General features: G+C 35.0%; 1 long non-coding RNA gene across 1 annotated transcript; it reads left to right on the plus strand.

Moving 5' to 3' along the window:
- The first annotated feature begins 9,969 nt into the window (after positions 1-9,969).
- Positions 9,970-23,076, plus strand: LOC125964352 (uncharacterized). The gene is made up of 3 exons (XR_007477313.1): positions 9,970-10,050; positions 15,941-15,983; positions 23,043-23,076. It is a non-coding gene; the product is annotated as an uncharacterized LOC125964352 (long non-coding RNA).
- The last annotated feature ends 2,637 nt before the right edge of the window (positions 23,077-25,713 follow it).

Genomic DNA, 25,713 nt, shown 5'->3' on the forward strand with positions numbered 1-25,713 from the left:
CTCAATCCCCATGCAGTGAGTTATTGCCATGTCTGTTGACCTGATAATAAAATGGAAACAGAAGTGAAATATGAAATTTCTGCACTGAAGTGGTGATTGTTGGAGAAGCTTCATGCAACAATGGAGCCACAGGTTTGAAGCAACGTGGCCATTGATGCACCACACAGAAGACAGTTCTCTGAAAATTGAGCTAGATTGCAAAATAATTTGCATAAGTAAGAAATAAACTTTTATTGCATTAAATCATTGAAATTCTGTTACTGCAGTATAATATATCCCACTTTGATGGATGCGAATACTGACACAAAAATAGGGCAATGACCTAGAAACTTAAAATATATGGCTGGGCCATGAGTAGTGAAGAAACCAATAGGGGCTGGAATGGTGGCATTCCATGTTTCAGTGGCAAAACTTTCACTAAAATTACTATGTACACTACCATGAGAAGTAGATCACACTTTTAATGAAATAGTAGTGCACTTTGGTTGTTATCCATGTTGTTTTTGCTAGGTATCTCAGAATGAAATTAGTGTGTTAAAGAATTGGTTGATTTGCATACGGGAGTGAGAAGAGTCCAGAAGTTCATGGACTTTAGAATTGGAAAAGACAGCTGCTTCTCCATTCTAATGAATAAACAACAAGTTTGAGAAACACATGAGAAGGAAACATGCAAGGAAGCCTTTCAACTGAGCAAATCTCCCTGTTATAACAGATAAGATTAAAGGTATTGAGTCCAGTAATTTAGGGAAAAAAATTTGACTAAGTTTTAGCCTTCTCTAAAACTGCAAAAACATCAAAATTGTCTCTGCCAAATCAAAGAGCAAAAGACATGGGGCAAAGAAAGCAAGGAAATACAGCAGATCTGGGAATTTGTATAGTTGCCAAAGAAATGAATCTGTACTGAATGGATAATCACAAGATACCAAAAAAAATAACACTCTAAATCATTTTTGAGCAGGCAGTAAACTAAGAAAAGTAGTCAGTCCTCAAAGAGAGCACATTCCCTTTGTCAACTTCACATTGGCTGAGGAAGATAGTAGAAAAGAAAGAAATCTCCTTCCCAGAGAGTAAAGCCAGCATCCCCAGAGGAAAAGAAGGAACGTACTCACAGAGAACAAAATCAGTGCCTTAACAGGAAATGAGAACATCCTCTCCCCAGAATAGGAGCCCCGGGTGCACATAGCATTTCAGGATGCTGTGGACCAGTGGCCGTATCTCTTCATATAGACTCTTGCTGAACAGGCAACTGAATTTTGGTATACGGGATATGAAGGATGGATAATTTTTTTTTTTCACAGCTCCTCAGATTGAAAATGACCTTATCTAAAAAAAAATATGAAAACTATAGTGTATTACAGCTTAGTCTTTGAGCTCAGTCTTGAATTTGAATGGGATTTGGGGCTTGTCTTCCTTCGGGAGTGTTCTGTCTGTTTGGCATGAATCAAATATTTGACAATCAGGTAGTGAACTGTGATAGTCATTATTTGTATTCACCAATATTAGGTTTACTTCTATTTCCCTAAATTAAGACATCACATCCTAGGCTGTCTGCACATGAATGGGTCCCCGTGATTACTTCTAACCAATGCTAATGCAGTGAAACCCATGTAATGTGAGATTTTTCCATTCTCTCTCTTCTCTACTTTTTCAGTAACTATGGAGGTAGCCTCAGTAAGATGATTGAATTACAAGGTAAAAACACCTTAAATCGCTGCTTGGCAGAATAATCTTTATAAATCTGTATGATAGACAAACATTTGATGTGATAGCCTATAGCAATCTCTAGCATAATCTAGCCAATTCTGACTGAGAGAGTTAAAGAATTTCTAAAATTTCTTCTCATTTAGGGCATGATGCTTCTGAATTATTTTGGGCTCAGAATAATCAATGTTTTTCATTTCCTTTACAATATTGTTCTCTGTGACATCAAGCTAACGGCAATGCTGCAAAGCCACTATTATTTATTAGGTAAATTTTGATCCTGGTCCCTTGTTATCTTATAAGAAAATATCAACAGATGGCTTTTAGAGTAAGTTCACTGCATGCACTAACATCAAGCACTATATCAATACTGTTGCCTGGCTGAGAATAATTGTAAGGCACCTTCATTGTAACAATGCATCTTAATTTCAGAAATGTTTTTAAAAGTTGATCTTTAAGTTGATGAAATACAGCATATCCCTCAAAATTTGTTGGCATACTGACACTTTGTTAGGAACTTTTAGATACTGTTCTCTAAAAAAAAACAAGTTAAAACAAGGAAAAATAAAATGGAACTCAGCAAATTGATTCATCAAGAAGCCCAAGATAGTGTAGAATAGGTCTAAAGAATAGACCAGATTGTACAATGAAGGCTCTAGTAGATATAGATAGGCAATAAGTAAAAAGTAAAATGAAAATAAATAAAAAATAAAGGTCGGGCTTCCCAGTGGTGCGGTGGTTGGGAGTCCGCCTGCTGATGCGGGGGACGCGGGTTCGTGCCCCGGTCTGGGAGGATCCCACATGCTGCGGAGCGGCTGGGCCCGTGAGCCGTGGCCTCTGGGCCTGCACGTCTGGAGCCTGTGCTCCACAGCGGGAGAGGCCGCAGCGGTGAGAAGCCCGCGTACCGCAAAATAAATAAATAAAGGTCTCTCCCCCCCCCCCGCCCTCTCTCTCTCTCTCTCACACACATGCACACGCACACACACACACAGTGAATTATGAACTGAACAAAATATGTGATGTTATACATCTTTTGAATAAAATGTAAAAATCCTTATAAGAAAGTTCTGCAAGAGGAAAAGAAAGAAAATAATAAGTCTAATAATAATAATAACAAAAGCTGTATATGATTGAAAATATAACCAGAGTATATACTTTGGCTCTGTAATTAACAATACCTGCTTAATTATAAAAATAATGACTTTTTGTTGATTGAAAAATAAAAATAGTACTATAATTGTTTAGCAAAAATGGCAATGGACAGATGGAATTTATAAAGGAGGGCCCAAATCTCACCTCCAAGTGGAAAATGTAAATAGATAATGACTAAATTTGATAATCCAAGGGATAGTATATAGACAAATGATTCAGATACTGAATAGAACTATCAGGAAAAAAATTAAAATAATTAAAATTGTTATCTCTGGAAATAATTGCAGGATGGGAAGTGTTTATTAGGGAAAACAATGTTCATTTTAAATCCATCCTTGACAGTTGATATTTCAACCGCACACGTGTCACATTACTAATATTAAAAAATTTTATAAAAATAATTTAAGTATCACATCTCCATATTTATATGAAGATACTTATTAATGTGAAACTAACGACTTCCACTATCATAGAGAGTGAAGTAAGTCAGAAAGAGAAAAACAAATACCGTATGCTAATGCACAAAAACGGTACTGATGAACCTAGTGGAAGGGCAGGAATAAAGACGCAGACGTAGAGAACAGACTTGAGGACACGGTGGGGGGAAGGGGAAGCTGGGACGAAGTGAGAGAGTAGCGTGGACATATATACACTACCAAATGTAAAATGGATGGCTAGTGGGAAGCAGCTGCATAGTGCAGGGAGATCAGCTTGGTGCTTTGTGACCACCTAGAGAGGTGGGATAGGGAGGATGGGAGGGAGGCTCAAGAGGGAGGGGATATGGGGATATATGTATACTTACAGCTGATTCACTTTGTTGTACAACAGAAACTAGCACAACATTGTAAAGCAATTATACTCCAATAAAGATATAAATACATAAATAAATAAATAAATAAATAACTACTTCCAAGTATCTGGCATGCCATTGTATATTTAGAGCTTAGGTATACTTTCCTAAGTTACCCCTACCACTTGGCCTACACCAAAGATTAAAAGTGAAACTCCTATATTTGTTTATGCTCAATATTGTGGATAAGTTTTGGGGCGTCTGGATTATACTGTCTTCCTTTAAAGCAGAGATCAGCAAATTATGGTTATGGATTAAATCTGCTTAATGCATATTTTTGTAAATAATGTTTTGTTGGAACACAGCCCCATTTATTTGTTGACCTATTGTCTAAGGCTCCTTTCTACCTGCAATTGCAGAGTTGACTAGGTGTGGCCCTCAAGCCTGAAATATTTACTATTTGGCCTGTTACAAGAAAAGTTTTCAAGCCCTGCTTTAAAGGGTGTTACGATTCCTTCTGGCAGGCAGTCAGGATTGGTTTTATTCTTTGTTTTATTTCAGTTTTATCCTTAGCCCAGAATGTTGTCCTTCGGTCATGGTCCTTAACTCCTAAGTGGCTTTTATGGAGTCTTACTTAACTGAATACTGGAAATGCACAGTGAGGCATCTGTAGTCTAATTAGGCTGGTCCAATATCTCCCTGACATGCATGTCCCACTGAATCTTTCCCTGCATGTATGTGGCTTCATCTTCTGCCAGGCTCCTGCAGGAACCCCCCCATGTAGATTTAGGGATTGCCCTCTGTGTAGCTCCCTTCTTCTAGTAACCTGCTCCATAAATTCCAGCTACCTCAGGAGCCTTGAAATCTGCTATCTGCCTCCTGGGCACACCAAAGAACTTTGTGCCCTACTTGGTCTCTACCTCTTTTTACCATGGCCGAAAATTGACCCTGGAAGAAAGGTGGTGTGAAAGTAGAAATGTGTGTTTCCTTTCTCTAAAGGATTGTAGTTCTGTGAGGTCTGTTATCTAATGCCTGAAAACAGTTGTCTCATATATTCTGCCCAGTTTTATAACTATTCAGGCAGGAGAGTTCATCCAATATCAATTACTCCTAGTGGCTAGAGTGGAAGAATCTAGGCAACGCACATTTTAATTGTAGTGATTGGCAATGGTACAATATCAGGCTTTGGTATAAATTAAAAATAGCTTCCCTGGGCTTCCCTGGTGGCGCAGTAGTTGAGAGTCTGCCTGCTGATGCAGGGGACATGGGTTCGTGCCCCGGTCCGGGAAGATCCCACATGCTGCGGAACGGCTGGGCCCATGAGCCATGGCCGCTGAGCCTGCACGTCCGGAGCCTGTGCTCTGCAACGGGAGAGGCCACAACAGTGAGAGGCCCGTGTACCGCGAAAAAAAAAAAAAATAGCTTACCTGTCAGTAATCATTAGCTCATGCAATCTTCCAGCTCTGCAGGATCTGAGGTGACCTCAGTTCCCAGGCCATAAGCTGTTCCTCAGCCCCATAGTAACAGTGCTGTCTGAAACCCAGACAAGGCTCAACTCCAGCCCGGAGATACAGCTTCAAAGGAAGAAAGCCTTTGATATTTCCTTGACGTTTGTTGCCCCATAATGTATAGGCCAGTCTGCTCCTATGCCTCCTCCCTGACTTCTGGCTCTGCAGATTCATTACTGACTTCAGTTTCTCTCTGATGTTCTTTTGCATTTGACTATAGCCCTTAGTCTCTCTCTTTCCCTCTGTGACTTCCACTTAACTTTGACCACACCCAAATTACTTCATTATCATGATTAACCCCAAATATGCATCATTATCAAATTAGTCTAATACTAATTCAATAATAATATGATAATATTAATAATGATAGACAGTCATTTATCTCAGACTGTGGAAAGCATACCCATGTTGAGAAGAGATAGAATCTGTGTTTGCAAACAAATTTATTGTTATATATAAACCTTATATGTGTAAGGAAAGTGAAAATTCCCCAACAATCTGAAGTCTGCTACAAAGTAGCCCTCAACATGTTTGGGATTTCTTTGGAATTCCCTGATTTAACTAAAAAAATAAAAAATAAATGTTTCTTCCCATCAACATTTTATGTAACATAAAGTGGTTTAAAGTAAAAGTTAAATCAATTAACTTCCTCTGTGTACTACCAGAAATATTTCAGGTAGGAGTAAATAATATTTGTAGTGAGATAACTGAATAAAATTTACTAACCAATTTTTTAAATCTTTCACAACAAGAAATTTGGAGAAAGAGAATTTAGGAATAGTGCAGGGTCCTAACGATTTCACAAAAGAAAAAAAATACTAAATTTCTGCTTTTTCACTCTTACTGTGTAGTTTTCTTAACTCATGATTACAAAACAGCTAATTAAACTCCAGTGTATATTTTCACCCAAGGCAAGAAAAAAGGTAAGGTATTGACCAAAAACACATTTTTTTTCCTAGAAACGCCCCCAAGACTCACATTTTCCTGGACAGACATACTTCTCATGGCTACCCCTCAAGCCTCTCTAATATATACCAGCAAATGAGAAAGGAATTGGAATTGAGTTTTTGCTCATCAGACACCATTGCTTCAAAAAATTTTTTTATTCCCCAAAGAAGCACCATGTTTCTTTCATGGCTTCTGGCATATCCCTGGATCATACACCAGAATGAAAACAAGGATATTACACATAAAATGTATTTCTCTGTATCTTCTAGCACAAAGTTTGTGTGTGGCTACATCCTGCTGACACATTTTCTTGGTTCCAGTTCTGGCATGTTTTGCTTCTCTTTCCCCATCAATAGCTCCTCAACCTCTACACACACACACACACACACACACACACACACACACACACACACACACACGCAGTACTAGCTCTTTACATAGAAAAAGTCAGTCACGGGGGAGGGATACAGCGTGGTGGTGGTGGTGGGATGAATTGGGAGATTGGGATTGACCTATATTCACTAACATGTATAAAATAGATAACTAATAAGAACCTGCTATATAAAAAATAAATAAAATTCAAAAAAAAAGAAAAAAGCATTATAAACACAGAATAAATCACCATTGAAAAAAGAAAAAAAAAAAGAAAAAGTCAGTTAGGTAACTAGGTTCTGTGTCCAATCTTATAACTGGTACTATAGGCTGATGGTTGACAATACATTTCCTTTTTTTTTCATTGGTAGAGATTCACATGACTAATAACTTTCAGTTTTTATATTCACAACACTAAAAAAGCATATTGATATTAAAGTGCAAAGGAATGTTTCTTTTTACTTTGTTACATATGTGTATATGTTTTAAGATAAACTGTTTTACTTTAAAAGCTAATTCAATTTATTTCAATGCTCCAGAATTTTTTAAATTGCATTATTATCAGTAATAAACATTTACTCACAATCTGTCTCATAATTATTATAATACAACCACAAAACCATGATAACTGCTGTATTCTGTATTGTAGGCAGATTTTATGAAAGGCTTTTGTTCTTCTTTTAAGCACTTGGTTGGAATAAACTATATTTTCATTTTTTGTTTACTTATTAGTTTATAATGCAGGGAAAATATTCTAGGAATAAATATAGGTGCAGCACAATCTATTTAAGTCCTCATAAACTGGACTAAGTAGTGAAGTCTTAGGAAATAGCCTTTATTGTTAATTTGATGTTGCTATTTTTAGGATTTTACTTTCTCTAGTAACAGTGATTTGATGGCTTTTGTGACTTAGTGTATTAATATTTATATATGACAATCCATTTAAAGGGTTAGTGGAAAACATGTATTGTACAAAAATATTATATTTTAAAATTAAATTAAGTTTCTCTCTATTCTCTTCTCAAACTTGTTATTCTGTTGCTTAGGGCAGGCTCTTGGTGACAATGACTGCTGTGCTGCAGATATTCCTTGATGTTGGATAATAAAATCCCTGTGGGGAAGCTACACCTTTGCCTAGTGCCAACACATTCTTGGCAGCCAGAACTTTTGCATGATAAATGTTGCAATTAAAGCTATTGAGTTGTGCATAAAATAACCTTCTTCAATCTTGTTTCAAATTTATCTGAAGGCTATTAAAAGAACATAAAAATATGAAGTAGAATTTTCAAATAAGGAAAGTGTATATAATTTACATATCTCATAGCTTAATAATATTAGTAATAGCAATACATTTTAAAAAGAAAACTTTCTTTTACCAAAAAGAGAATGTTATTTTGTGAGAGTCCAAAAGTAGAGGAAATACAAGATTAACTAGCATGACTTCACTTGATTATTGTTAAGAATATATTCTTTTAAAATGTATATTTAATAGAAGGACATTTTTCTCTACTACTTTCTATTAGTGGTTAACTCTAATTTTTTGGAAGCAGGAAAAAATTACCACTTAGAGCTATGTTTCTTTTTTAACTTTATTTATACTGTTTGATCTTTAATTCCTATATAGACATATTTAAAATTTTAATTATATGTATAGGTGTAATTGTATACATTCTTGTAATTTTTGTCCATCTTTTCTTTCCTTTTTTGAGTTGATTCTGCTCTCCCTGTCTTCTCCCTTATCAGCCTGAATCATCTCCACTTACCCCCAATATTTCCGTGCATCACCTTAGGACAAATTCTTTCATCTTTTACTGGTATCCATATGATACTATTACACAAATGTATATATGAATGCACAAGAGTTCATACACCCGTCAGGCACACATATAGAATGAGAAGTTTTATTTGTTCATGTTTCTTCTAAAGAAAATGGAATCCTGCTATGCTCACTTTTCCACAAATCTCTCATTCAACCATATTTTCTGGAAATCCATAATACACCCATTACAATGTTGATTTGATTTCTCTTTCTGTCCTTTTTTAACCACTATGGGTAATACCATAATCAACATCCTTGTGCATTCTGTAGGAACTTCAAATCTGACATGTTAATATTTGGCTTCTGCTAAATAAATTTATTGGAGTAACATTGTTGGATTTGTGTTATTTAGTCTGTAAATAATTTTGTATGTGCCTCTAAAAGTTAAGGGCTTCTTTTGCAAATCTCAATGCTATCATCACTTTAAAAATATTAATAGCTTTTTATATCAAATATCTAGCCAGTGTTCATTTCTCATATATCTTCGAATCAGAATAATAAAAGGTAATTGTATTTTAAAAATTTGTTTCTTACATCTATTTTAATTTATAGTTTCTTCCTCCATCATTTTATTTTCTTTAATTTCAGTTGTTGTTATTAAAGAATTTTTGTTATTTTTCCTTAATTTTGCTGATGTTTCCCAGTGGTGTTATAAGTATTTGCCTCTGTTCACTGTATTTCCTGGAAGTTGATGATGCTATCTAGAGGTCTGATTACATCAGAATCAATCTATATAGAGACAACTTCAAAACTGGTGTTGTGTACTTATACCAGCTACTAGATAATGTCTACTTGCCTAACTTTTTGTAATGCTAGTAACAATTGGGATTATTTTATTGAAGATTGCAAAACTTAATATTCTAATTATTTTCCCTTCTTTGTTTATTAGCTAGAATATTTCTATACAGATATATTTTTCCTGAATAACAATTTGTATTTTGGTTTTTCTGTTTTGATTTGTTTAGAAAAGACAAAAAAGTCTCCAGTTTTTCTTTTTATTTGTCATTTTCCAAATAAATAGTTGATTTCTCAGCTTCCAGCACAATGACCAAAAGTATGTTTTTAAACATTATGAAATCATGCATTTAATTATTGTTTACATATTTCAGCATATTGAAATTCTAATTCTGAAGATGTTCAAATTATCCATGGTTTGTAAAGAGGAAGTTATTCAGTTTGGCTCTTGAGTTCTTCAGCTGTGTTTTTTGGTGCCCTTGATGCTTGAGGATCATCTCAAACATTTTCTATCCCTGATGTGAAGCAGCTCTTGCTCTAAGAAACCCTGTCCCTTACAGTGGTAATAGAGACCAAAACCTGTACACAAGAAATGTTCATGACTATGGACACTTGTTTCTCAGTGTTTTTGTTTCTCAGTGTTTTTACCTAACTAAGCTAGAAAAAGATATTTTTTTTAAATGAAATATAAGTTCCAAAATGTTCCCAGTTCACCTTCAAAATTATATGATTTGTCTCATCCTTCTATTCAATCCCTATTCTCCCACACTAAAATTTTTAATATCTTATTACATAAACTTTGTTACTTATTTGTTTTATCTTACATTGCATCACTACATGCTTAACAGTCTCAAAACTGATGATACCATAAGCAATATAATTAGTGAAAAAATAACAATTATATTAATATAAACATTGTTTTGTATGTTTTTTATCCTTAGGGATTATCCCACCAGGATGTGTAATCAAATTACTCTAGTTGAATGCCACTGGGAAGACTTCCACTTCGTGCGGTTACATCACAGGTTTGTACCTCTACACACATTTTCACTTTCTTCAATTTCAATTTTTAGGAATTTGCTTATCTTTGATTTAATTTTGTTTTATAATTATGCAAAATGTTTATATGTTTCCAAAGTCATATTTACAATATAATGTACATTCATAGACAGCTTTGTTCTAATATTATCCTCTCTAATCTATTCCCATCCTTACCTATAAGCAAATATTTTTAAAATGTTATGGTTACTGTCCGATAATGCTTAATGAGAAAACACAGATATTTTCATATATAGGAGCTTCTTTAGCTAGCTTTTTAATTGTTTTGAACTTTTAATTTTTCTGAACTTCAAAAAAATATGTAAATATATGTATTTCATTTTCTCTTTACCTTTTTTAACTTAATAAATCTTGTTATCCTCTCTTTATGATAAGTTTAGCATTCCCTTTTACAGTTACATAGTACTCTATTGTATGGCTTTTCTTAGTTCATTAAATCAGTTGCCTATTTTCACCAACCTTCTGCTATTACAAATAGGACTGCAGTAAATACCCTCGTGCACACCTCTTTTCATGCTGTGTGAGTGCACCTTGGGGATAGAGCCTATAAATAGAATTATTGGATTAAAGGATGAATTTATGTATAGTACTTAGATAATTGAAAAAAAATTTATTTTATTTATTCAATATTTTTATATTAAATATGTAGGCCAAATGTTCTTTTTTTCTACCAACGTTATTAACTCTTTGAACACACAACTAAAATAAACTTTATAAGCTTTAGTAAAGGAATATTATTTTAAAAATATCAACCATATGAAACTTAATGCATTCCCTTCGTACTATTTATGTTTTTATTTTGTTTTGTTTTCTGTCATCACAGAACTATCTGATTATAATGTCACTTTTAAGAGATCCATTGAGGGGGAGAATGCAGCTTTGTACTGTGACTACTGTTTTCATCAAGTTATAGTTTTCAAAGTTAGTCTTTATTTAAATTGACTGTGAAAAGGAACTCAGGCCTGATTTATCATGATTATTATCATTACTATTACTGTTATTATTATTATTCCCGTTAGTGAGGAAAAATTAAACAAAAGTTAAACTGCTATCTATAAGGGAACTTAAACTAAATATACTAAAAAAAATTACTGCATGGAAAAGGAGATGTAAACATAAACACTTTGGATAGATTCAAGATTGTTGGGATAACATTTAAGCTTAATTTAGAATGATATACATTAGCACCCTTTGTCACCATTTAAATCCTGTTTTTTCTTTGAAAATATGCTCAGTTTTCTGTGTAGCACCTGTAATTATCTGAACCTCAAAAATAGCAATGTATAAGCATGTCTTTCTTTCCTTTAATTACAAGCTTTTGCTTGTATACAGAACTAATGACATTGCTTTTAGAAAGGTTGATACAGCACTCCTATTGATTAACTATTTCCCAGGCCCAAATTCAGGGGTGAAAACACACACTACCTCCTGATGGGAAGAGAATCAAAGTTAATTACAAAGAGGCATGAACATTGGTAGAAGAGACTTTACTGTGGCCATCTTTGCAAAAAATCCACCTACAGTACTACAGTCTTACAAACTGTCACATTAAAAGCAACTGCAAGCTTATACTCCATTTATAGTTATTATAAAATATCGACCATATTACCCGTGTTGTACAATATATCCTTGTAGCTTATTTTATTTATTTATTTATTTAACATCTTTATCGGAGTATAATTGCTTTACAATGGTGTGTTAGTAACATATTTTGTACATCAACTATATTTCAATAAAAAATTTAAAAAGAGAAAAAAGCAACTGCTAGAAAATATGCAGTTAAAAACATAGCACATAAATTAACAATTCCTTGAACATTTAACTTTATAACTTTAGTTATATTTATTACATGATGTACAACCTATAAATATAACTAATTTGTATCACTGAAGTTCACCACATCCTAACTGAACACAATGTTTCTTTATTTTAGTTAAATGCATAGTGTTCAGTTAGGTACATGTTTCTGAGTCAGATTGCCTGAGTTTAAATATTGACTCTGCCATTGGGAACACTGAAAAAAAATTTAAGCCTCAAATTGCATTTATTTGAAATTAGTATAATACTAGGATTTCCATCAGTGTATTTTTGTCACATGAAAATGATAAGATTTCTTTTTGGCACATAGGGTTATATAGTTATTATTGAGCATTTACTAATTACCAAACACTATGCAGAGGATATAAATAATAAATCATAAAAATATATGATTAATTGTTTAATATACCTACATTTCTTTGTAAGAATCAAAGAGTTATTTTGGCTAACTTAAGTTGATGGAACTTAAGGAGGAATAAGGAGAATTTCAAAAAATTAAAAAACACGAAATGCAGAAGAATAGGACTTCACTGAGGCCAGTGTTTGTTGTAGAAGCCAGAGTTCTCCTGAAGGAGAAGTTTATTTCCTTACCTTATTGAGTTGTGGCTGGTCCCTTTGACTAACTTAACCAATGGGATATGAGCAGAAGTGAAGTATGCAAATTCTAAGTGGATTTCAGTCCAGTTTTGGATAGCACTCTAAAGAGAATAGTATGTTCCAAAATGGTGGCTGCTTTAGCCCGTATCCATGAATGAAGAATATTCATGGGGCAAAGCCAAGCAGAACAGAGCAAGAGTCATAGCTGACTGCTGTGGTTGGAGCAATCCCAGAGTAGAGCTGCGGCTGACGTGCAGTGGGAACAAGAAGAACTTCTTTGTGGTTAAGCCACTGAGAAGGTGGGTTGTTATAATAGGAGCACAATCCAGCAAAGTTGATCCAAAGTGGCACATATTAGAATATGTCCTAAGAATGTTGGCAGAAATTTAGAGATAATACTAGATTGTAGAAAATCTAGGAAACACCTTTATTGAAAGTCTTTTAGAATGTGGTGTCTGTGAAGCATATTCGGCAGTCAAAATCCATTCTACTCCCCTTTTTGTTGGAAGATGGTGGAAGTAAAAGCACATTTCCTAGCCTCACTTTCAGCTACCTTGACAGTACATGCTCCCATGTAAGATGTGGAAGGTAGAAGTGACAAGAACACCCTACTTTTGTGTTTCTTGGTAGTTACTACTGGCAAAAGGTCATGAGAAGGATGAGATAGCAGTCCAATTCCACTATCTGACTTAGCTCTGTTTTACTCAGAAATAGTAATAACTCTCCTGGATCTATTGTCTATTTTATGGGATAAATCCATTATTCAGCCAGGGACCTGCCCATACTTTCCTTGAGATAATTCTATAAGCACCTGATTTCATGTATTACATCATTTCCTATTTAAAATAGCTAGATTTGATTTTTGTTTATTTATTCCCTGCACTGAATGTTTGGTAATAAAGGACCCATTTTGTCACAACATATGATTTTACAATGCCTACAAAATAAAATGATATTGAGTACTCGCTGCCCAATTCATTCATAAATTATCCCAATTTATCCATAAATTTTCTAATTTAAACAAAAAGTGATTTGAGGAAAAGGTTCTTATGGACCCATTTGATAAATAAAACCAAAGTTTCACTATGGGAGAAAGAGAATAAAAATAGGAAATGGTGGGAGGTCAGAAAGAAAATATGAATGTAAATTAGAGATAGCAATATGTGTGGTAGGCAGAGTAATGGCTTCCTAAAGATGTCCATGTTCTAATTCTGGAACTTGTGAATATGTGCTTCACATTGCAGTAGGGACTTTGCAGATGTGATTAAGTTAAGGACGTTGAGATGGGAAGATTATCCCAGATCATCTGGATGGACCCAACTTAATCACAAGCCAGGACACTCACAGTCAGAGAGAGATTTGAAGATGTTATGCTGCTGTCTTTGAAGATGGGGGGAGGGAGCCATGAGCCAGGGACTGCAGATGGCCTCTAGAAGCTAAATAAGACACAAATTTTTAAATTTTAAATTTTAAATTTTAAATTTTAAATTTTTAAATTTGTGTCTTTAAAAAAGACACAAATTTTTTCCTAGAGCCTCCAGAAGGAATGCAGCCCTGCCAACACTTTGATTTTAGTCCAGTAAGACTTGTTTCATATTCTGGCCTCCAGAACTCTGAGATAATAAATGTGTGTTGTTTTAATCCCCTAAGTTTGTGGTAATTTGTTACAACAGTAACAGGAAACTGATACAGTGTGGGATCACATTTTTTTTCATTCTTTTTTGTTAACTTATTGTAGTAAAATACACAAAACGAAATATGTACATATTATCACAAACTGAACGTAACTCTGAACCAGAAACAAGGCCAAGAAACTGAACATTCTCACAACCCAGAAGCTCAACCTAATACATTCAGTTTGCCTCTTTATATAAATGGAATGATATACTATGTAATCTTTTTATTTAACCTTTTACTCAACACTATGTCTATAGTGTTTATCCATATTTATTTGGGTAGTTTTATATCATTAAGTACCCAATTCTATATAGTATATCATTGTATTAATATACTGCAATGTCTTTTTTTTTTTTTTTTTTGCGGTACGCGGGCCTCTCACTGTTGTGGCCTCTCCCGTTGTGGAGCACAGGCTCTGGACACGCAGGCTCAGCGGCCACGGCTCACGGGCCCAGCCGCTCCGCGGCATGTGGGATCCTCCCGGACCGGGGCACGAACCCGTGTCCCCTGCATCAGCAGGTGGACTCTCAACCACTGTGCCACCAGGGAAGCCCTACTGCAATGTCTTTATCAGTTCCATTGTTAATGGGATTTTAAATATTTTCTCTTTTTTTCAATTATAAGCAGTGCGATTATGAAACTTCCAGTACATGTCTTTTGGGGACATGTGCACAAACGTGTGTTGAGTATATACCTAAAGGAATTTACTGGAAGTGAAAGCTTGTTGAGATAAAGGATATGTATATGTTCAGCTTTAGTCAGTTTTAACAGTGACAGATTAAAGATGGGAGATAGCCACAAATTCTTTGACAAGCCTCCCATTTAGAGGCGGAGGTCTATTATGTTCCACTCCCTTGAATCTAGGCAGGCTCTGTGTCTTCCTAGAACAAGTGACTATGGCAGAATGATGTTGTACCTGTTTCTGGGGTAAGGCCTTAAGAGACTGGCTTCTACATCTACTTTAGAAATGCTTGCTTATAGCTTCATCCCTTTTGGGACCCAGCCACAAATCTGTGAGAAACTCAAGACATATGGAGAAACCACATGTAGGCACTTTCCACAGCCCAATTTGAGCTCCTAGCATCGACTACTAGCATCTCAACTCAAGTGCCAGACAAGTGAATAAGAAAGCAACCTGGAAAGTACATTCTCCAGTCCTAGCCACCCCACTTAGCACTATCTAGTTTAAAGGAAAAAGAAAAATCCAGCCAAATCCTTCCCAAATTTCTGACTCACAAAATAAAGTGGTGTTTTAAGCCGCTGAGTTACAAAGTAGTTTATTACATACCAACGTAAAACTTGAAGGAAACTGGGCATCTGGAAGTGGAGTACTACATACCAAAAGCTTAAGACACGTGACACTGGCCTTCAGACTAGGCAGGTAGCAGAGGCTGGAAGGGATGTGAGGAGACTGTACATGAAAGCCAAGACATCAAGACTTGAAGCCTTGAAGGATAGTGAGAAAATGTTGAAAATTCAGGAGAGGGATAACCGTTGTAAATTGGTTGCCAGTTTGACGACAGTGTCACCTGCAGGAATGTGGAACATAGAAAGAGTATCTGGTTTAGTAGCAATTTAGCTGGAGAGAGTTTCAAGAGCAATATAGGGAATGACATGTGGCTTCAACTAACTGCCTATGATAAAATACAGGAAGACTGAAGATTGCTTAACGAAGGAACTGTTAAGATTTTGAGTAGCGTTTTAGGGAAATATAAAGGAGCAGGAAATTCTGGATTTGAAAATGAAATTGTTTCTCATTTCTAGGCTCTTCCAGCAAATGATTCTTAAAGTAAGAAGTAACATCCAGGTAAGATCAAATTCATTATGAGATTATAATAGCCTATGTTAAGTCCTGAGACAAATCTTAGGCAGATAGCCTGTCTTTTTAGTTCACAGGTCTTAAATTTAAAATAACTGCATCTGAGAAACTTCATTTATTTCTGTGCCTGATTTAAATGATGAGATCTTAGACCTTGATCTTGTTCTTGTGCTTGTTCTTGTTCCTTTAATGGGTTAGGTTTCTACAGTCTTGGAAGGATGATAGTTTGTATGTGTAAGGAATGTAAATAATTTGTGTCTGGAGTATGGATTTTAGTGGCCTTTATATAACTACAGATTCTTTGATATTCTTTCCATCTAGAAAGATAGGTGGCCTGTCTTTCCCTTTGCCTTTAATCTGTACAGGATTCATGAGTGCTTTAACCAAAAGAATGTGGCAGAATTGATGCTGTGTCAGTTTCCAGAGCCAGGCCTACTTCTTGTCTATTGAAATTATTGCTTTTGGGAATCTAACTTCCATGACATGAGAAACCCAAGTGTGTGTGCTTCAATAACAGCCACGGCTCTTGGCAGAGTGGTTCTCAGTTTTTTGTAATTTAAGTTAATCTGATTCTTAAAGGTCCTACCAATTTTAATGCCTTTAAAAATATGATTATGGGGACTTCCCTGGTGGTACAGTGGTTAAGAATCTGCCTGCCAATATAAGGGACACGGGTTCAATCCCTGGTCCGGGAAGATCGAACATGCCTAGGAGCAACTAAGCCCATGAGCCACAACTACTGACTCTGCACTCTAGAGCCCACGAGCCACAGCTACTGAGCTCATGTGCCACAACTACTGAAGCCCATGTGCCTAGAGCCCATGCTCTGCAACAAGAGAAGCTACCACAATGAGAAGCCCGTGCACCGCAACGAAAAGTAGCCCCCACTTGCCACAACTAGAGAAAGCCGGCACACAGCAACGAAGACCCAACACAGCCAAAAATAAATAAATAAATTTATTTAAAAAAAAAAACACTGGGGCCTTAAAAAAGTCATTAAAAATATATATGTATGATTATGAAACTAGAAAATATCAATTCTACATGAATTTTGTTATAATGACATATAGTAGACACTGCTAATTGCCCTTCCCCCAATATCCATTTCACAGTCTTTCTTTATAAATTAACCCCAATATTTTTAGGGCAGAACAGCATTGAACTTAGTCCTCAAGGTTTCCTTTTAGTTATAGGGATATGACAAAGCTGTGGCCCATGATATGTAGACATCAGTGGCTGGAAAGGAAATAAAGAAGTTAGTGTCTCATGGAAAGGCATCCTGTGTTCATGAATTGGAAGAATACTCTTTGTTATTGTTAGGATGGCAGTGTGACCTAAAGTGATCTAAAAATTCAATGTAATCCCTACCAAATCCCCAAAGTTTTTTTTTTCCAGGAACAGAAAAACTGATACTGCAATTCATATGAAATTTCAAAAGACAGAATAGACAAAGCAGTCTTTAAAAGAAAAACAAAATTAGAGGATTAATTTCAAAACTTACTACAAAGCTACAATAATAAACACAGAAGTATAGGCTTAATTATAGACATATAGATCAATAGAATAGAATTGAGAGTCCATTAACAAACCCATAGATGGCCAGTTGACTTTTCAACATGGATGCCAAGATCATTCAATGAGAAAATAATAGTCTCTTCAACAAATGGTGTTTGGACAACTAGATATCCACGTGCAAAAGAATAAATTTGGACTTCTATTTTGCAACATACACAGAAATAAACTAAAGATGGACTGAAGACCTGAATGTAAGAGCTATACCTGTGCAACTCCTAGAAGAAAATATTGGAATAAATCCTCATGATCTTAGATTTGGCAATGGATTTTTAGATGTGGCATGAAAAGCACAAGCAGTAAAAGAAAAAAACTGGCAAATTTGACTTAAAAAAATTAAAAACTTGTGCATCAAAGGATAACATCAAGGAAGTGAAAATACAACCCACAGAATGGAAAAAAATTGCAAATCATATACCCGATGAGTGTCTAGTATCCAGAATATGTAAAAAACGCCTACAACTGAACAACAGAAAGACAAACAACCCAGTTAAAAGCAGACAAAGGACTTGACTCAACATTTTTCCAAAGAAAATTTGCAGATGGCTAATAAACACATGAAAAGGGGCTCAACCTCATTAGTCAGTAGGGTAATAGAAATCAAAACCAAAATGAAATACCAGTTCAGACTCATTTAATGACTATAAAAGAAAGAAAGAAACTAAGAGGTATTGGCCAGGATGTAGAGATACTGAAAATCACATTAATTGGTGCTGAGTATGTAAAATATCATGGTCTCAGTGGAAAACAGTTGTCAGGTCCTCAAAAAGTTAAAACACATAGTTCTCATGTAAGTCAGAAATTCTACTAAATATATACCCCCCAAAGTTGAAAACAGGCATCCTAACAAACACTTGTACAAGAATGTTCATAGCAGCACTAGTCTCAATAGCCAAAAGGTGAAAATATCTCCAATTTACATCAACTGCAGTGCAAAAACAAAAGTGGTATACCTGTACAATTGAATTTTAGCCATAAAAGGGGTTAACTACTGATACATGCTACAATATGGATCAACCTTAAAAACATTATGCTAAATAAAAGAAGCCAGATACAAAATGTCACAAAGCATATGATTCCCTATCTATGAAATATGCTGGTTAGGTAAATCCATAGAGGTAAAAGCAGATTAGTGTTCACCAAAGGCTGGGAAGAGATTGCTTAATGAATATACTGTTTCCTTTTGTGGCAATGAAAATATCATGGGCCTAGAGATAATGTTTGTGCAATTTTGTGTGTACTAAATGTCATTGAATTATACACTTTAAAGAGATTAAATTTACGTCAATTTAAAAAATAATAAACTACATACAAAATATATTCATGTGACTTTAGACACATGTTTTGAGTTCCTTCCTTATTCCTAACAGAAATGCAGGTGAAATGCCTGAAGCTGAAGCATTTTGAGACCTTGAAAATTAAAGGCAAAACTAGAAGAAAGCAGAGCAGAGAGAATGTCTGCCTCAGCTGAGTTTATATGAGAGAGAGAAAGAACAGAAAACAAAACAAAACAAAAAAACCACAACATACTGTTTAATGGCATTATAGAGGTGCTCTGTTACAACCAAATGCAATTTTACCCACTTGTTTAACAATAAATACATCATAAGTTTATATAGAAAAAAATCATGGAAAATAATTTTAAATTATTGGGGAAAATAATTTTATTAACCCTAATTTAACTCATTATTCATATTGAAATGAGCATAAAAACTCAGAAATTTGAATATGGATTTCAAGGAAGACTATTAAAATATGCACTGGTAATATGCTTCTCACTTAAAGTAACCAAGATATTCATTAAAGAGCTATTTTTGTGGATTTGCTGCATGGGTTATATTTGAGACATCTTCTGCCAGGTGATGAAGGCAGTCTGTGATTGCAAAGATGGTCAGAAATAGACTTGTTTTGAAAAGTTAAATAAAATTTGGAGTAGTGAGTCAAGCCACTTAGTTCCCTAAAAGTTTTGTTCTCCATTCCATTAATATTTTAGGTATATAAATTTTGGTGATTTAAAACATTTGTCCATTTTCTTACATCTCTCTGTTTCTGAGTTCTGCCATGTCAAATATTATATATTTTTTGATCACTCTATCTCCACATCTAGTTAGGGTCACCAGATTTAGCAGATTAAAAAGACACCCATTCAAATGTCATTTTCACAGCAGATATGTTCTTACTATAAGCATCTCCCAAATATTGCAAGGGTTATACATATTCTAAAAGCATATTCGTTGTTTATCTAAAACTCAAATTTAACTGGATATTTTTTATCTTATCTGACAACCCTTACTAGTAAAATGCCTAAAATAAAACAGGCACTCAACATTTTTTTTGTTTGTTTAATAAATGTATGAATTATATACCATTCCACCCCAGTCAAAACTCATTGGCTCTCATTCTCATTGATACTGAAATGTTAATTGGCAGTTCTTTTTCTTTCCCTCCCTGTTGTTGCCTCCACTGTCTCTATAACTATAGATAGTCACCTTCCCAGGACCTTTTTCGACACTTGGTTCAAAACTATTCAAGGAAATTTTATCTAAATATTATAATATATTGTGTTTTATTCAATCCTGGATAATGCCTATACTCCATTCTCTTACCTAATGATGGTATTCCTTAATTTTCCTATATTTTAGACATACACTTCAGTGTTATATATGAAATATCAACTTCTTAATGGACTAAAAATGAGAGGTTTATATGTGTATACTGGATTGCTTTGGAATGTTTTAATACTTAGACTTGTTTCAGCTCATATAATTTGAGGAGAACTAGTTTGGAATTCCAGTACCTTTTATGATTACCACTACAAGCCCACAAAATGCAAAACCATACTCAAGTTGATTATATGCTTGTCATGTCAGTTAACCCAGTATCCCATTTATAATCTACTCATGTGGATTCAATTGCATTATGAGTAGCACAACTACCATTTTTTCTGTGAAAAATATCCTTATAAGAGATTGTTTGAACTAGAATTTTCATTTCCCTGGAGGAAGTTTCCTTCTGAAATTTTCCTCTGAAAATATGCTCAACATGATGCAGATTGTTTGTATAAATTCTCAGAGCCAGGTTTGTTTTGTTTTGATTTGATTTTTACACTTTATAGAAGAAACATCTGACAAATTATTATACTTGGTGATAACTTCAGAAATTTAGGGAAGTTAGTGATGGAATTGGGGTATTTGTGTTACTTTTGGTCAAAAATAAAATATAAGAGGAAACTTTGCTGTTGCTCAAGACCTTAACTTTGAACAACCTTGGCCAAATATACACAAAGTCAACTACAGAATCCTGCATATATATTTCATCTTGACAAATGCAGGTTCAGATTGTTTTACAGAATTCTGTCAACACTGAAAGGCACCAGAGCCTTAAACTTAAACCTTTTGAAAATCTTACAGTTAATTCGAGAGTTATAATCATTTCATCTGTCACAGAACCTGACCTGTCAGGTCTTTAACTTTTACAAACTCTGGCTTTTCAGCAAATATGTCTTAATATGTTTATTGACTGTTAGAGTATATCTTTGAAAACAGCCATCTTTTCACCTCTGGCAAAAAAAAAAAAAGCTAGGAAATGCCTCTGAATGAACATGTTGGGTTTCAAACTATTCAGTGTCCACTGTAGAGTTTTTCGATTTCCTTTCCTTTTTTATTAAGTCTCAGATAACTGCAATGTCACAAGATCAAGTGTCACACATATTCTAATCTCAAAGCTTTGGTATAGTTGACCAAATTATTGATATATTAAGGGACTCCATAGTAATATCCACCCTAAATACAACTCTTGGAAAAATATGAACCAGATAAATTCCCTATATGATTTTTCTCTTACTTAATAAAGCCTGAATAAAGATCAAAATAGGTGATAGAGTTTAGAAGGTAGTAGTGAATTATCAGAAAGAAACTTTTTCTTATTGTGCAACATGCATAAAGCATAAGGTAGTCCCAGATGGCTTCGTTCATGAACCTCCATTCTTGCCCCCCTCTCTTTACAAATGAAGCCACTCTCAGGCTGATTGAAAGACAGATCACATCAGCAATGTTTTGAATCTGACTGACTGACAAAAGGATGAGCCAGCTTAAAAAGAAAGACAGTTTTATATAGATGCCAAACTGAAACCATTGCGGTTTTACTCAGTGGATTTTAATTCTCAGTACATTTATTGCTATCCTTCACTTTGTGAAGTTCCCTTGTCCTCTGAATGTTGCCCAGACAACCACAGTATGTAAAATATATTACAAAGTACAAACAAAATATCTTAGCTTATGTGTGCAACCATGTGGATATATTTCTATGGGCCTATGTCTCCCTGGTTTCTTCCTTCTGAACATGAATACACAATGTCTTTCTGTTTTGCTGTCTACTTGGGATGTCAGTGCTCACTCTTATGGTCTGAATACAGTGGGATTGCAAATTAGGCTTTAAAGAGCAAAACATTCAATCTCAAAATTTTAATGAAATTAACTTTTTAGTAATGAACCCCTATTCTGCAACAATATGATATTGGTTAACTGATCTAGAAGAGAACGCCAACCCACTTGAGAAGAATTCGTACTGGCTACACACTAGGGGATGATACAATAAAGTTTCCCTCTCTTTTTAATTTCTGTGTAATGCATAGGCTCCTGATGCCTTGTAAAATACAAAGGTGCACATGCCAGAAAAAAACTAATTCTGAAATACTTAGCTCTCCATATGGTAAAGCCAAGTGTAATTGATTTCACCGTTTTGTAACTCCCTGCCCACTATTATTATATAAGAAATTGAAAATGTCCTTCTTACTCCAACAACAACAAGGATATTTTAATTAAAAATTTTAAAACACAAACAACTTTAATATATTCTTTGTTGGCATCTTGGTTTTTTAATGGGACTTCCCTATTACGTACATAATTATACAGGGAGTGCAGAGAAGGAACATGAAGATGTTTCCCTTTTCCCTCTTCATGATATTTTACTTTGAGAATTTTAGCCTCCATGAACTTGAACTCCTAATTGTTAAGTATTGAACTATATGTTTCTCCTTGTAACTTGTTTCTTTCATGAATAGTCAAGTAATTTTATTGCCTACTCAATATTCAAAAAAACGCCAGACAGAACACCCTTTGCTTTAGTGCCTTAGAATGTAATCATACAGAAAATGTGGTTTAAAATGTTTTTAATCAGCTGTTAATTGTCTGAACTAAATTCTGCAAATACTGAAGCTAAATCTTCATCTTAACATAGGTATGTGTGTTAGGAATCTTTCAGGTGCAAGTGACATTAACTCATCTCAAATTAACTTCAGCATAAATGGGGATTAATGGGCTTGCATAATTATGAAGAACAAGGGTGCATATTGTAAATGCTTCAACCAAGGCCCTGATGACTCTAAGACATTTTTCCCCTTCTCCTCACATTAGTTTTTCTGTGCATGAAAATCCATTTCTCTTCTATTGCTAACTAGAGTTTTCTATTTGACAGCACACAGAAAAGAGGAGATGGTGAAAGCTCTTGGTAACGTAAGAGAAAATGGGATATCTTCTTCCATTCAAAGTTAAACAGAGAGAGAAGGAGGGAAAGAGAAAGAGAGATTGTAATTAACCTTGGTTATGTGCCACCTCTTTGAATTAATCTTGGTAGCCACTGGAATAACATACTGTTATCAGACCAGCCTTGGTCACAGGAGCTCCCATTTCACCTGTTTGGCTATTTTTGGATGTTAGTGCCAGAAAACAAACTAAACAAAGAGTGTTTTGTTTTGTTTTGTTTTTAGGAAAGGCAGTGGTGTGGCTGGATTTATTTTATAGGTAGATTGCTAATGGCATTGAAGAACAGGGAGGAGAATCAGTTATGAGACAAAATGATAGAGCCACAAAAGGAGAACCACAGGCATGGGCATACACAGCTCTTCTTTCTATAGATGTTCACAGGAGTTGGGTGACTTCAGATGCTGGAGCAGCACCTCTGACTTGCAGGGCCTGGAGGAGTCCTTCATTAAAGGCTTGGATGGGCCTTCATCACTCCGGAAATACTTGCAGAACAAGTGGCAGGCACTGTGTTAGATGATGGAGATACAGAAGCAAGTTAGACTGGTGGTTATTGTCGAGTAGCTAAGTCTAGTGGAGAATACCAAGATTCAGCCATCTTTCTTGAATGAACAGTCCTCCATTGTTGCAAGCCTGCAGTTAATTTCCAGAATCCTGAACAAGTTGAATTTGACAGTTTTTGCCAGTGTTCTTTTTGCTGTTATGATCAGATTTTCAGAGGTCTTTATTCTGTCCACCATTCTGGATATTGAAACCCCAGTTGATTCTTATATATTTCAATTAAGAAGCCATAAAACGATTGGTGTAAAAAAAAGTATGATTCCATCTTTCTTTAAAGATCCACAGATAAGGAAAACAATGATCTACACATGAGATAGAAACGAGAAACTTCTAAAAGATTAACTTAGCATATATACATTTTTCAAGAAAGGGATTCAGAAAAAAAAAAAAAGGATCTCTGAGGACATGGCCTAACTTTTCTCCGAGAAAGTAGGTAACTAGTATCATCATATTGTATAATAAATGTAATCTGTATTAATATTACTTATAGTGTAGAATAGTATGGTATAGTATTATGTTTGTTGGGAAAGGTAGTCATGTACAGCTTCTCTTTCCCAATTCTGGGCTTTGCTTGCTTAGGTACATGTGTTAATAGCCCTCAGGCATGCCCCTAACTTTCTGTATTTCAGGGTGGAGGTCTTTCTACTGCAGCACGATGGGTATTGTGTCCAGCCACATCATCTGCTGTGGAGTGGATACGCTGGCCTTGGGAAGCTATCGCATTACAAGAGGCTGGATTTTGGGCATTCTCTCCCCTATTGCTATAAGTAAATGCTATACCACTTACACTTTGTACCACTTAGGGAAGAGAGTTGCGTGTGTGTTCTCTTCTCAGTGATCTGGAATCACACGCCTCTCTCTTCCCTAGGTGGTATTTATCTGCATTTTAACCTTGTTCACATAGCTCACGCTGTATGGGACCTGATGTAGTTCTTAGCATAGAATTGGCATAGAGTTCTTAGCAGAGGTTCCAGTGCATATTAAAAGATCAATACATGTTAGCTATTTTTATTTTTACTATTTTAGAGAGAAACATGCATACACAGATGCTGAAAAATGTTGAGGAATAAATATGATATATTAGGATGTTGGTATGGGCTTCTGAGGAATTACTAAATTAAAATCCCCAATTTAGTAATTCCTAACCGTGTGATCTTTACAAAGATCTCTTTTTAGTCTCTTTATGTGTACATGGGGATATTACTGGTGGTAACGTCATTAGCTTAGTGTGAAAATAAATGCAGTGATACCAGTGAAGTGCCAATTTTGTACTTAGCACATATTAATCACTAAATTAGTGTTAGCCCTTATTATATCTGCTCCTTGATCTAACTTCTTGAGCCTTCTGTGTTCTCCCAGTGCTTTCTACTCCTAATTATGGATTATTTTGCTCTACTAAGAAACTAATCTGTGTCCTATGGAATGTGAGAGCTATTGGGTTATTTTTCTTTTTAATTTTTGGAGAGAGGATTCAATTTGGAGTTAGAGAGCTGAAGTAGCATATAAATATTCCTTTAAACAAGTGAAGCAAGTGTACATAATATTTCAGAGTGTGTGCAGAGTAGTAAAACCTTAAATAATACCATATTTATAATGGAATATTAGAATTTGATGGCGTATAATTTGAGGATCATCTTCAAAGAATAATAAAAGTACTGAAATGAGAAGGCAAAACACCATGGCAGAACTGTAGGAGACAAGATAAAGTAGAATAAAGAGAAAAAAATTAACAAAATTAGGAAAACACAATCAGAGGAGCCCCAAGATGGGACTTTGGTGAAACCCTTCCCCATTTTAATAATGTATAGTGTTGTCTAATTTTTACAACAAATGGAGGAGCTGCATGGACAAAGTTAGGACTCAAATACAGTGTGATGGTTAAAGAAGAGCACTTATTGATTGATTATCGATGCAGGTAATGTGAAAAATATTCAGAAGGCACACGGCTTCATTCACAAATATCAGACTTATTGAGACCTATATAAATAATGCAACATGCGTGCATTTCAGGTTAAAAGAAATTTTAAGCCAGCATAGAAAAAAAG

The sequence above is a fragment of the Orcinus orca genome, chromosome 4, assembly GCF_937001465.1.
Source record: "Orcinus orca chromosome 4, mOrcOrc1.1, whole genome shotgun sequence".
NCBI classification, from domain to species: domain Eukaryota; kingdom Metazoa; phylum Chordata; class Mammalia; order Artiodactyla; family Delphinidae; genus Orcinus; species Orcinus orca.